The sequence below is a fragment of the Aulonocara sp. 'chitande type north' Nkhata Bay genome, linkage group LG12 (genome assembly GCF_057382095.1).
Source record: "Aulonocara sp. 'chitande type north' Nkhata Bay isolate Kocher_YH1m ecotype deep benthic linkage group LG12, A_spYH_male_GT1.1, whole genome shotgun sequence".
Lineage (NCBI taxonomy): Eukaryota > Metazoa > Chordata > Actinopteri > Cichliformes > Cichlidae > Aulonocara > Aulonocara sp. 'chitande type north' Nkhata Bay.
The window spans coordinates 8312932-8322256 of NC_141355.1; the positions used below are offsets into that span (position 1 = coordinate 8312932).

Below are 9325 nucleotides of genomic sequence, written 5' to 3' on the forward strand. Positions count from 1 at the left end.
GAAAAAAAACTAAACATGAGAAGAATGGCAATCCTGCAGCGACCAATCAAAGAAGACTGTAATGGCTGCATTGTAAAGAAGTGAGTGAAGAAAGCTGATTTTTTTTTAGTTTTTCTGAGATATGCAGAGTTTTAACGAACAATTTGAACACTATTATTCATTTACATTATTTGTTCTCAACAGAGATGGGCAGTAATGCGTTACAAGTAACGAGTTACTGTAATCCGATTACAGGCACTTGCCCTGGTGGCCATTCTTTCAGTGGGCATTTCTCAACAACAACTACAAACACTAGTGAAGTGAATGGGCATTTAATTAAATAATGAAACATTTAATTCAATAATTAATGGCATATTTAATTCATTCATTTTGTCACTCCTGGCCCTCCACACCTCACTGCCATGATTGTTTGTGTAGTTATTGGATTCTAAAACTACTAGAATAGAATAGAAAACACATAAGATGCAGTCTCTGTTTTTTCTTCACCTTATTAATTTGAACTGAACTGAAATAAATCCGTTCTTTTCTGTATGGTAATGACTAGGACCTGTCCCAGCTGTCTCTGGTGGATTCAGTATTGTCTCCAATGTTTCTGATAACTTCCAGTTTGGGAAGTTTCCCATGCAGGTGAGGAATGCAGTGACTGACAGACTACCCCTCCTTCATTTAGGACCCATGCCAAACACTGAGTAAAGACTTCCTTGCATTAAACCTGCATAGCTGTTTTCACATTTATAACAAATCACCTAAGTGACCGGCAGTGATCGTATAGTGCTCTGAGTTGTTGCCTAAACAAGCCCTCTTCAAATCGGAGTTACAGCAGAGAGAATATGGCACTGAAGCAATGATGACAGCTTTAATAACCTATTTTATCTTCAATTATTCTTGTATGAAATTCTCTTAAAGTAGCAACTGAATTTCAACCAACTCAGCTAGCTCTGCATATTTTATTTCCTCTGTTAAAATAAAATGTGGCGGAGCCCAGCTGTAATTGTACCTTGCATTAATATGGTGTATTATTGATGGTGACACAGCACTGCTTAGCATGTCGTCCTGAATCTCAGGTGTGCCAATGACCTGTGCAGTATATGAGGCACTAAAATCCTGGTGGATTTCTGGGATACGAACAGGACGGAGTCATGTGAGCTCTATCAATATTGCACCACTTACGTCTCAGACCTGTATTTATGTATTTATGCACTGAAATCGCGCTGTAATATCCAGTTAACTGTCCACATTTGTACTCTGTTTTTCCATTTATTATATTTTTTTTCATTAATTTGTCTGAAAAAAGATCCACGTAGTAACCAAAGAGAGACTAAATCAATGGTCTCTAATAGCAGCCAAATTATAAGAGCTTTCATTAGTGATGGTGAGATGAAGCCTTGTGATGAACTGAAGCTTTCCATCCAACTGGTCGACTCATGGTTCGAAGCATTGTGACGATTCATTGGCTCTACTGCGCCATCAAGTGGACGATTAAAGTCAGACAGGCTCAATGATTATAATGATGTGATGTGTAAACCTCTAAACTTACAGTTTTTTCTGAATGCTTAAACCCTAACTGTGATTCCTGTAGCACAATCTCTAAAACTATTCAGACTTATAGCAAAACCACTCACTGAGTTTGCAAAACTAAAAGCACATAAACTGCTTTGCACTCAGTTTGCAATTTTGTAACACACACTTTGCAAAACGGTAGGCACAATTCACTGCACAACACTCAATTACCAAATTTCCAACACACTCCTAGCAAAAGTATACACATGTATGGCTATCATTAACACTAATTTGCCAACTGTCTGGCACACTTTCACATGTGAAAACTTTTTTAGATAATTAGTTCACTTTGCAATCAGCCTAAGCACTATAATACAGGTAAGCTGTGTGTGCGGAGTACAATGGAGGGAGCAGAAAGAGTGAGAAGTAGAGGAGGCCGAGGAAGAGGACGTGGAGGTGAAGAAGTAGGATGAAGAGGATGACAAGGACAAGGAGGAGCAAGAGGAAGACGAGGAGGGGGGAGAGGAAGATGAGGAGGGGGGAGAGGAAGGGTAGGAAGAGTAAGAAATAGAATTGCTGATGACAATAGTGGACCATGTAATCAACCATGTAATCAACCGTGGAATGACCCTGAGGGTAGCTGGCCAACGGGTCCAGCCTAACTCGAGCCGCTACACTGTAGCAAGTACCATAAGGACATCTTGAAATGAGAATCGGTTAGTACAGTCACTTCGCACAAAGATTTGTAGCACTGCCATATGCCAATGAGAAACACACCAATACCATTGATGTAAAAATACTGAAATTGTTACTTTACAGAATTGCTAGATGACCAGATGCTGGGGGCAGAGGAAGCATGTTCACTGCAGACCAAGTAACCCATATAGTCATTATGGCGATTGCAAATAATCCTATACTTGGAAATGAACACTTGTGTTTGTTTTGATGTGTTTCAAGTACACCAGTACTTGAAGTTTGGATCCCTCTATGCTTATGGATCTATGACAGAAGTATGAGCTCAAACTGACATAGCCTACCTTGTGCACAGAGAAAGCAAAAGCCAGATGTGTTTTGTATTCATACCATCAGTGTGCAGTTGGCGCATTGTGTGCTTAGTAGATGATGGCTTGTGTGTACTGTTTGATACGGAAACACCATTTTTACGAAGGTGTGAAGAGTTAATCTAGCTGTGTTTGCTTTTGCAAGAGAACTACAATGTTTTGATTATTGGGTGACAGGTTTTCTTATTTGTGTGAAGAGTTTTGCAAAATTAGCCAATAGTTACAAAAAATGTGCTTAGGCATTCAGAAAAAACTGTAATAAACTAAAAGACAGAAATCAGATTATAAGATCTGTGGTGTTGTTGATTTATATTATGGTACTTATCATTTGTGATATTTATTACTGTGTGCATACTTTATTAGGAGAGATGAGATTAAATGTTGTCAGACAAATATTCTCTTCCTTGCTGGTTCCATCGAAGGAGAAATGTTCAAGTAAGTATGTAACTGGGACGTAATCCAATTCCACAACACAATGTGACGGGGAATCAGCTGTGTTTTGCTGCCCAATTTATTTAGAATCTGGTGCAAACCGGCGAGCCAGTTCCTGAATCAGTCACGTGGTACGGACTGCCCGCGAGGCCTCGAACATCACTGCATACGTAATCAAAGCAAGCCTCGATACGCGCTTTACAAAACTACCACGAGATTACCCGACACACGCTTCAAAGCTTCGACACACAGGAGACATCACTACTGCACACAGCCTTCACACGACAACAGGTGCACCACACTGCTAAGTGTGTTTTGTGTTTAGAGTTTTGCTAAATGGGAGACTGAGCTTTGAATAGTGTTTAAGATTTTGGCAACAGTGGGACTGATTTGATGAAAGAGTTTTCATAGTTGACAGTTTAGTTTTTACAATGGGGTTTAGTGTTTTAGCAATTCAGAAAAACTCTAATACACCTGTGCTTTTCCCAGCAACTGAGGCTTTTACCCTGCACAGTTTAAGGTATGATAAAGCACTGACCTTATAAATGGCACAAAATACACATTTTAGCTGGGAGCTGGTCATTCACAGGGGAAAGGCTCCATTGTACAACAACAACAACAGTAGTAATAGTAATAATAAATTATTATTAGTCAGGCAAGTATATCATATACCAAACATGCTTCCAAACTAATGACATTTTTTGCATTCTTCACATCAGGTCAAAATGTACTTTTTTTTAAAAAGTGACTGGCACTGCGGAAATGGATCTACAGCACCACTTAAGAAATTTTAAAGAACTTCTAACAACTTATTTACAGCTTGAAATACGTGTATGACATTTATTACACACAGATTCAGTGAACCCAATCCAAAGAGGAAGTCTGGAAGTCCGCCATTTTGAATGTAAAATGACATTTTGGCACAGTTTTAGTGTTTTCCAGGCATCGCTGGTTTACACATTCGCCTGCAAAGTGAGAGGTCACTGGTTAAATTCCATTTGGTTACTTCAGGAACTTTTTGGGGTTACTTCAGAAAGGGACATCTTCGTCAAAGCCATGTTTGTGGTGGAATTTTGATCATTTATCACTGGACATAAGATTTTCATCTCTAAAAATGTATTTTGTCCAGTCTGTCCCAAACTTTACACTTTTGATGACAGTCTGGCGACGACTACATGCCAATATCTGGTCACACATGGTGCCACAGTTCTCATATAACATTTTAATCAAGACTACCCCACTGTGATTGAAGCATTTCTTGCAAAACAATCATAACCAAACAAAACCTTTCCTGTTCTGTAAATGAACAGTAGGACAAAATGATTACTAGTCATTGCGGAAAGCACAATTAATGTTTTTGTTTACATCGTTGGAACGAGGAAAAATTCCCCCACCACAAAAACAGAAATACTCATGAAAGCAACCTGTAGTGCAAACACGAGGGCTGAATTTATTACTTCCTGCACTAGAAACCTGCCGATGTTGCTGATATGGATAGATCACCAGTCTTCCTTGTCTTTATCTTATTATCTCCTGTTGAGATGTCGCAGCAGAAAATGCAGCCTGGCCTGTTGAAACATTGTTTTTTTTTAGTGTTTCAACTGAAAAAATAGAATGCCTTTGATCCAAATGGAATGCATCTTGTGAAAAAAGGTGACATCTTGTGACATCACAAGATGATGACATAGATCCTTTGTTATGTCATCATCTTGCTGAGAGAAAAAACCCTTAAGTAGGAGCTTTGCTCTGTTAAACTTTAATGCTCAACGGACCTTGACCTGACAGCAAGCAAACCCTTTTTGGAGAGTTTTGAGAGAATTTTACTTAGCAATTCACCGACCAAGCCGACACATTTCACCATGTCAGCTCACCCATCCTTCAGCTCAAATGAGCTTGGATTAGTTAAAGGGAGCATTTTGGGAAAGCACTACAAGGTAGAGGCTTTCCTCGGAGAAGGGGGCTTTGGTATTGTAGCCAAATGTCGTGATACCATGACTAACCGAGCTGTGGCTATTAAAGTGAACAAAAGCCGCCCTGATATTCTGCAACAGGCGAAATTGGAAATTTTCATCCTGGAGCAGCTGCGAAGGTTGGATTCAGATGCCGCCAACATTGTTTAATGGAACGGCTTTTTTCACGACGGAGAGCGGGTTTGCCTGAAATTTGAACTCCTTGATCAATGCCTGAGGGACTACATATGGGACCGGAAAAACCACTGTCTCCCCATAAGCGAAGTCAGGCCAATTTTAGGTCAACTGACAAATGCTCTGTCCCACCTGGGTTCTGTGGGAATGGTGCACGCTGACCTCAAACCTGGAAACATCATGGTTGTAAACCGCCATGAGTCTCCCATCAAAGTCAAACTTATAGACTTTGGCCTCGCATGTCCTGCGTCTGCAGTGATGCCTGGTGACCGTGTGGGGACGGTTGGTTATTGTGCACCTGAGGTTATGCTTGGCCTTCCTTACAATGAAGCAATTGACATGTGGTCTCTGGGGCTGGTAGCTGTGGAGCTTGCTACAGGGCTGCCACTCTACCCTGGAAATGAAGACTATGATGTTTTGAAATTCATCATAGAGACTCAGGGTCAGCCACCAGATCATGTTCTAGACTCTGGCGTCTACACTGAAGACTATTTCATTGAAGACAAAGACAAGCAACAGCGCTGGACATTTAAGACTGACCAACAATTTCAGTATGAGACAGGATATGAGTCCCTGGAGACAAGATGCATAAAACTGACGCGTCTGGATGACCTTGAACAAATAATAATGTTTAGACGAGGACCAGAAGCTGGCCAACGCTTATTTGTCAGCTTAATTAAACAGATGTTGGCCTTGGATGCACACCAGCGGATAACACCCTCTCAGGTTCTCCGGCATCCCTTTTTCAACCCTAAGAGTTCCCTGTGCATTGACATGAGTGCTGAAATATCACAAAACCCTGTGGTCTTTCAGCACCCTTCAAACTTGGAAAGCAAGAGATCACAGAAAATCAACTGCAGTTTTCAAACCTCGGTTGAATTTTCTCAGCAAGTATTCGTCCACACATCAGCCAGTCCATCATTCAGCTCAGATGAGCTTGAATTAGTTAAAGGGAGCATTTTGGGAAAGCACTACAAGGTAGAGGCTTTCCTCGGAGAAGGGGGCTTTGGTATTGTAGCCAAATGTCGCGACACAACAACCAACCAAGCTGTTGCCATTAAAGTCAACAAGAGCGACCCTGATATTCTGCAACAGGCACATGTGGAAATTTTCATCTTGGAGCAGCTGCGAAGGTTGGATCCAGATGCCGCCAACATTGTTCAATGGAACGGCTTTTTCCACGACGGACAGCGGGTTTGCCTGAAATTTGAACTCCTTGATCAATGCCTGTGGGACTACATAGGGGACCGGAATAAACAGGGTCTCCCCATAAGCGAAGTCAGGCCAATTTTAGGTCAAATCACAAATGCTCTGTCCCACCTGAGTTCTGTGGGAATAGTGCACGCTGACCTCAAACCTGGAAACATCATGGTTGTAAACCGCCATGAGTCTCCCATCAAAGTCAAACTTATAGACTTTGGCCTCGCATGTCCTGCGTCTGCAGTGATACCTGGTGACTTTGTGGGGACGGTTGGTTACTGTGCACCTGAGGTTATGCTTGGCCTTCCTTACAATGAAGCAAGTGACATGTGGTCTCTGGGGCTGGTGGCTGTGGAGCTTGCTACAGGGCTGCCACTCTACCCTTCGGAGAATGACTATGATTATCTGAAATTCATCATAGAGACTCAGGGTCAGCCACCAGATCATGTGCTAGACTCTGGCGTGTACACTGAAAACTATTTCATTGGAGACAAATACAAGCAACAGCGCTGGACATTTAAGACGGAAGAACAATATAAAGGCTCTGTTCCAGGGACAGGACATGAATCCCTGGAGACAAGATACATAATACTTACACGTCTGGATGACCTTGAACAGCTAATGATGTTTAGACGAGGACCAGAAGCTGGCCAACGCTTATTTGTCAGCCTAATTAAACAGATGTTGGCCTTGGATGCACACCAGCGGATAACACCCTCTCAGGTTCTCCGGCATCCCTTTTTCAGCCCTGGCCTCTCTAAAAGGTTCCCATGTATCAACATTGAAAGACCATACTGAATCAGTCTCCAGCATGGCATCTTCCACCCTGGACAAAAGTGATAAAAATACAAACTGGGGTTGGAAAATGACATTAACAGCAAATTACAATGCAAAAATTAATTAAGCTGCTCCAAAAATGATCACTTTGGCTTCTTTTTTTTTTAATTTTCACTCCCCCCACCCCAACCAGTCGTGGCAGAGGGCTGTCCCTTCCTGAGCCTGGCTCTGTTGAAGGTTTCTTCCTTTTTAAAGGGAGTTTTTCCTTCCCACTGTCGCTAAATGCTTGCTCATAGGGAAATCTTCTGATTGTTGGAGTGGCCAAAACTCTAGGGGAAGTAGCAATTCTTGTGAAAATTTAAAAAAAAAAGCCTACCAATCTTCAAAGCGCAGCAGTGGACACCTTACCATCACATCAGTCCTTCAATCAGACCTAAAACACCACCTTTACAGAAATAAATTCCATACAAATTGGAAATAAATTGCGTAATAATTGTTGTTTTTGATTGTTTATAAATATATAGAGCTACCCTTCAGCCTCCTAGTAGACATACCTGTGTTATGAATGTGAAACTCCTCTGATTTTCAGAAAAGTTGACCTCTGACCTTGAAGTCAAGGTCATTGAGATTTAAGCTTCACAGAGATTTTCAGTAGATGCAACCATGGTATTGACTTGAAAATTCTACACTATCAAAGACTTAGGTGCCCACAGCACCTCGCCATATACAAAAGATTTTTCTATTCATTTATGTATTATTAGTTTATTTATTTCTTCATCCCGCTCTCTCTCTTTTTTTTAATTCACCTTTCTGTTGCGATGCTCTGGACATTTCTAAACCCCACAAGTTCAGCCTCAATTTTCAACCCAATTTTCCTATACTTTCACTTGAACACGTCCAGCCTTCACCTCTCACCGGTCCTCGTCCCCTCTTCTCACAGCTTCCTGTGTGGCCTCCCAAATCAAACACAGGCCCAAATCAGCCGTTTCTTCTTCTCTGTTCATTCTCTCTTCATCTTTTCAGTCTTTTCTTGGCGGTTAACTCCCAGCATGGCAAATATGAACTCAGACAGTCCAATGCAGTGCTTTCACACAGTCATGTCACTGGTACTCTTTCCAGCTTGTAATTCAGAGCACATGTTCCATTAACATACATGCTGCTGGACCCTTCAGTGTTTTAGGTCAGTTGTACTGTCTTCTGCCTGCTGTTAATTCTTCAAATCTACGGTGTTGTTCTGTCTGTTTTCTGTCTTCATCAGGAGATTGACTGTCCTTTAAGCTTCTTCTCAGGATAAGGGCAGGATGAGAGGTGAAGCTGTAAAATTTCAGCCAAAGCCTGGCCTGTTTGTCGTTCCAATTATGTTAATCTATCATTTTGCCGCTGTACTCATCTGAGGTTGAGCCAAGTCCATGGGCACCTGTATTAACACACTAAGACATTTATTTAATATCATTTTCATTACTATTTCTTAGCACTTTCACTCTCTAATTCCTCTGTTTTCCTTTTGAAACGTCTCTCACAAGCTCACAAGCTATATTCAGACTTCCTGCTTCACTTCCTGCCAGACACACACACACACACACACACACACACACTCTTCACTTTACTGGATTTTCATCCGTTTCTACAGCCTAATCAAGCTCTTATTTTATGTTCACACTCTATATACCCTCTGTAACTCTACTAATTCTAATATAAAAAGAATGCACCCTCAGTACAGAAAAACAGAAAAGTCAGTGATGCACAAATGTAGCAAAAATAGGAAACATTAGAACTGTAAATGTTTTCTTCCTTGTCTGCAGATTAACAGTCCACAGGTTGGGTGCTTGCACTCTGATTCGTTCCCTGGAGATGAAGGAGAGAGAGCTCAGAGGACAGCAAGATGGAGGAGTGAAGGAGAAGGTGGTGCAGCTCAGTGTCCAATCAGGAGTGAGCAGTTCTTTCACCACCTTCATTGCTGTCAACAAAGACAACAGAGAGGCGATCCAAGGACCTCTGCACCGCAGACATATTCTACCACCCTGTGAGGTTTGTTTAAAGCAAACAAAGCAATACCATGAAACTGTTAACAGCAGGATGTCAGAGTCAATAGAGAGGACTCAAAAGAGCAACTTCAAATCAAACTATTTATGTAGTAGGTGTTTCTTTGCCAATGTCTTTCCCCTGCATTAGAAAGTAATAAGCCAGATGGAAGTACAACACACATCTATG

General features: G+C 41.4%; 1 pseudogene; it reads left to right on the forward strand.

Annotated features, from left to right (window-relative positions):
* Positions 1 to 4485: 4485 nt before the first annotated feature.
* On the forward strand, positions 4486 to 8669 carry LOC147316888 (uncharacterized; annotated as a pseudogene).
* Positions 8670 to 9325: the final 656 nt, after the last annotated feature.